Source organism: Dreissena polymorpha, chromosome 4 (assembly GCF_020536995.1).
Source record: "Dreissena polymorpha isolate Duluth1 chromosome 4, UMN_Dpol_1.0, whole genome shotgun sequence".
NCBI classification, from domain to species: Eukaryota; Metazoa; Mollusca; class Bivalvia; order Myida; family Dreissenidae; genus Dreissena; species Dreissena polymorpha.
In genome coordinates, this window is record NC_068358.1 from 81,250,090 (window position 1) to 81,256,089 (window position 6,000).

Genomic DNA, 6,000 nt, shown 5'->3' on the forward strand with positions numbered 1-6,000 from the left:
TCATTCTTATTATGCAATAATTTCTAAAGAAGGAGATATAATTATGTAAGATGGAGACATGCATATACTAGTGCAAACCTGATTAGAAACACATTAGCCATGCCTTGGAGACCTGGCAGACAGAATCAATCGATGGTTAGTAGATGAAATTTTACCAGAATGTTTATCTAAACAATAACGTATCAACATGCCAATTTTTGCGTACTTGCATCTAAAAGATAGGTCAGAACTTAAAATATGTATTAAATAACACTTACAAAGCTATAGTCAATGAGCTTGTTGAAACGTTTGCAGAATATTTGTCTTGACAATACCCAGGCGAAGTTTGAATCTGAGTCAGATGCGTCCAAAGACTAGATCACAATATCAAATCTTTATAAACGTGTAACCACTCTAAAAGCCATATTTTTTACTTAGTCTTTATGACATTTGATCAGAATGTATATCGTGACAGTATATCTGCCATCTTAATATTGGGTCAAAGTAGTAAAAACATACATCACCAGTTCAAGTCATTAACATTGGTATCCGTGAACTTAGTTGAGCGCTTATAGGCCATCATGGTACTCTTATTTATTTTCTCTTACTTTGTTTACTAAGAAATAAAAAGCTTTTTCTACTCCTACTTTTGTCTGCAGATAATTTAAGTTGTCTTTTAATTTCAAACCTATACAATGTTGAAAAAGTGTCCGCCTAGCGACCGGTAGGCCATGGATTCGATCCCCACTGTGGGAGCGTTCTTTCGATCTCCCCAAAAGACACCAAGTGCTTGTCGCAGGTCCAAGAAAACGGACTCGAGCACTTTTCAATAGGTCCTAGGTTTTCGACGTAATCGAGCTAAAATAAACAGGTTTTAATCAAACTAAAAGAACAATTCTAACATAAACTATAAGCAGCTCAACTTATGTCATCAGGGTAGAAGAACACTCATGAAAACTAAGAATTTCTTCATGATATGAAATCGCTCAAATTCTGCCGTGTAAAATCAAGTGATTTGACAAAATATTCTCATTAAGGCTATTGCATTCCTATCTTAAAACATTTGTTGCACGATTTTCCACCAAAAATGCTATTTGCTGCATCTCTGCTTGTTTTTCACTTGCTTATAGTGTTATCGTGTTATCGTAGTTGAAGTATACAAATGTGGCATAGGTGTAATGATACATTGTGTAATTAGATTAAATAATTAGAAATTAAAAAACAACAAAACATTTTTCAATCAGTTATTAGGTTTTAATTTGCATTATACGGTAGTATAAATACTCCAAGTGGTTATAACCATAATATCATGATGTTTGCAATTACCTTAGAATGGGGCTTCATAGTCACTTTTATATTACCATTAATTTAATTGATATTATCCTAAATGCTTGCCTATATAACAATTACAAACCATTGTACAGCGTGTGTTACAATGGAGTAAGCTCTAGAACGTTAGATGATTTGAATTAGGCTTAAACGATAAGATAAGAATAATTATAGGTAAAATTTAGAGTTTGTTTAGACATATAAATTTAATCAGCATTTCTTTCGTATTTTATGTTATTTTATTGAATGGATTCCTTCTTTTACATCTTCAGAAATATGTCTATTATTTTTTTAGTTTTCTAAAAGGCATGCAATATGTAAATAAATATACATGAGGGTAATTTGAGTTTCGTGCAACTAAATACTTAATGCACCAAATTGTGTCACCACGTCTATAAACCTAATCCCTGATATCGAAAAATGGAAATATGTCGTGAGTATCAGAATACAGCAATCATATTGGTTAATTGATAGCCCCATGCGGTGATGCGAGCAGATCTCTCCTTCTGTATCAGTATGAACTTCGACAATCACACACAATCATATGTAAATGAAATGTATTTTATATAACTCCAAATCTGTAATCGCATTACTTTCCTGCAAACCTACTTTGTATGTAACTTTTGTTTATATGTGCATATTTATACCATATTTCTGAAGATAAGCTGTTATACTGGAATAACCATGTATGTCTTTCGGTCTGACCGTAAACACAAACGTGTCCGAAAGTCCTTTGCATTTCAACGTTTAACATTCAAATTTGCATGAATTGTTACGTTTGATGATATGAATATATGTACTTGCGTTTTTTACCATCCTGTGTTGAGAATTACAAAAAATATGTTAATTTTTCCGTTAAGACAATCTATGAAATTTATGATTTTTATCTACACAATTTCTACCAAACCACAAGGTTGGTCGGTTTTATAACTCGGTGTTACTACGCAGTTGTGTCACAAGGTTATATTGGATTATGTAGCACAATTATCACAAGGCCAAGACGAAGAATACTTGTTATCGAGGATTGTTTGTGGTCCTCTTCATAGATTGTTCATATCACCATAGGGTAAAACTGTTCAAACCATGTGTGTCACACAATTGAGTATACATTCGTTATACATATTTAAGCAACCACAGTCGGCTTAATTAGTTAGAGTTCTCGAGGATACATTACAAACCCAAAGGAATTTATGCTTAACAGAACGAGAGCGGACGCAGTCCATTTTGAATTAGCGCTCGATCTTGGGACAATGCAGTGAGAGAGCGTGATGGTGAAACGTGTAGAAGGACAACTGACTGTGCAGATCAGCCCTTGTAAGTGTTCAAGTTCCAGACTTCTCGACCGGGTCACTTGCTGGTATATAATATTTAACAGTGGCCCTTTGAATAGATATTTTGAAATCCTTTCTCTGTCGCCAAGAATGACTATTCCCCAAAGGGAACATTTTGTTTTGAATCAACTTGATACATATAACGACACGCGGCGTCGGGGATATTATGTATCATAATTGTGACAAGCTCTACTAAGGTTTGTTTCAATGTATAATATATTACTTTTATTGTTAACATAGTAATCGTACTGTTTCTAAAAGCATAATGTTGTCTTTTTCTGAAGTAACAAAAGAGTAGTTTGGATATTAAAACGACTGACGCCAAATGAAGTGCTTTTCTGAGACGAGATTTAGTTAATACTCTTTTGTATTACCATACCATTAGCAATTTACAAATATGTTGCTCCACTCTGCATCAAAAATTTTAATAGTAAAATCTTAATTCATGTTAATGGAATCTTTTAAATTTCTTAAAAATTTGAGTTATGATGCTTTGAGCTGAAATAGTGTTTTATTCTGAATTTTGATTAACGTTGGGCAAATTGTGAATTCTGGAGTTCCATGAAATCGGGTTTCGCTTCAAAAATACATTTTAAAATTAGTTTTCCCAGACGTTGATCATTCATTTGTTTTATTTTGACTGTATGTTTAAGGTATTAAAATGACCAGTTTAGTAAATAGAGTTGGGATGGCTGTAAGGTTAGTGCTAAATCAACCGGCTTTACCTCAACGTTTTCCAAGAAACATTCCAAGTAGGGGACCAAAGGTATATTAACAATTGATTGTTTACGTGGTATGTTGGTTGTGTCTAGTGCTTTTCTGTTGTTGCAGACAGTTTGTAATTTGTTATTTGGAATACATCATTGACCTCGTGCTAAAACAAAATGCCAATAACAGTGATAAGTATTGGGTATTAAATTTATGTTATGTGATGTAGGGAAGATCTGAAACGAGATGGTATTTGACGTTCACGAATTTCTGTTTCCAAACTCACTGTCATACGTTTGGTCAGTAAAAGGCGATGAAGCGAAAGACAACGCTCGAACTGTTATGTAAACATGTGTAAGATTAGCCTATTAGCAACGGTTGTAATACGAATAAACCAATGTACTACATGTGAGAAGTCAAAGTGTGCAAACAAACTGTGTTGTTATTTTGTATGCAGATATTAATGATGGAATTTCATTCAACCTCATATTAAAAAGCTTGCTGTATGCTATAAACATATTTGTGTTTATCGAGGAGATGAATGTAGTATATACAGCACATATCCATGCACCAAAAGCTCTTTATGAAAATATTAAGACTGTATTTGTATGTTCTTGTATTAAACTAAATAATTCGATGTGTTAAAGTAAACTTAATCTTGACATTTTTTTAATTAAAGTAAATCACTACGAGTGTTTCCTTTCAAAGCAAACATTTTAACGCTTTCATATAGTTTTAGCTCAAGTGCCGAAGATACGCACAACTATTTTCAATTTGTTATTTGTTCAAATAGCATTGACTTTTTTAAATACATATAGTTCTTACTATGAATCAATTATTTTGTTTATTTCATGTGAAACGAGCCTTTACGTGTATAAACACGCCTTAGTGCAACGTAATAAATTATTTTGTCAAAAATACAAATTTCACTTGCTTTTTCAAATTACAATATCATGTTATATTGCATTGACTTAATCTCAAAGCATACATACAATTCAATCCAAAAAAGCTAATATACAGCAATTTATAAAAATAAATATTATGCCTATTCAAAATTTGCTCCACGTAATAAAAATGTGTAAATGTCAAGAGATTTTCTCTTCCAAATAATTGTGCGAGGAGTAACTGTTGTGTAAGTGCATGGTATTACAGACGTCTAAATGTTTCCTATTTGATCGCAGCATGCCGCAGATGCATTCTTGAAATTTCAACGTGTAAAGCGAGACGTACAAAGGGCAGTTTGAAGTGATTTATTTGTTTGCAGGTTGCATTTTTCTAAATAGTGAAACAAATCCATAAATGCGTGAGTTTATGACAACCAATTTAATTTATCAAACTAGGTACATGTTTGCTTTATTCTATAAGGGGCACTTATATAATTAATTTATCTGCTTACAAGTGCAAAACTTCTTTGTTGTTCAGTGCATACATATAATAAATACAAAAATAAAGTGTGTTTTTCCCATCTTCTTGTATAGTTATAAATAAAATAGACTAATGCTTTCAATCAATATGTTAGTAATATGTATCGTGCTTATGCATCCAAGCTTTTTTAGTCGGAAATCTTATACTTCGAATTAAGGCTTCTTCTTGAGATTCATTACAATCATGGGATTTTTTACTGTATGGTACTTTATGACTCGATTGTTTTCTGCCTCAAACTATTTTAGTTCTGTTGCTTTGATAAATATTGAGTATAATTATTGAGTAATTTTAATGCAAGTAAAATAATCCGTTATAGCTTGTTAATTTGAATTGATGTTGATATATCCTTTCAGATTATTGGAACTTTGCACTAATGTGATTCTGATTAATTATTGACCATGTGTGAGGTGTGTAGTGATTTTAACCGATGTAAGCTTACAATGCCTTTATGTAAGTATTATAAAGAGATTCCCCAAACATTAATGTACACATGTATTTCCAATGTGGCGCTGCACGTATTATACTGCATTTTAGTGGCTATGTTTCACGTACTTCTTTTCTAATAATAATGTTTCTGGTCTTTAAATATTCCTATATTTTGGTTATTCCGAAATCTTAAAAACATTATTCTGGTGGACTTAATGCACACCAAATTTTAAACTTCGCAAACCATGAACTGTTAGAATACCGGCACAACACACTTGGCTTACGTGTAGTATCGTACTACCTAGATTAATAAATGCCTCATTTAAATAATCATGTTACATGGTATAACATGGTATTCATCGAAAATAACAATGAATTCCAAGAGAGACGGAGAAAAAACTGGTGCCAGTTGAATTGTTGCTTACACAATGAGCATTTTTCTTGCGTGCACAACAACACAAACTTTTAGTCCGTAATTTAATTTATGACAAAAACAAGGCAATATAAATACGTTATTGCGCTCACACGTGCTACTAGGCCCTTTATTAAATATTAAAACCGCACATTAAAGCATCAAAGCTTTATTTTGTTTTGTTGTTAAGCTCAAGTGATCTCAAATTGAACAAAAAGACATAAGACTTAAAATGGCAAAAGGAACACATTTGTAATATGTTTAAGATGTTCAACGTGTAAACGGAATTACACTTGCTATAATTAAAACGTTATAATTGTACATGTATTATACTTATCTTGACAAGGACATGACGTTGTAATACGAATTGTATGCAAATGACGTTACGAC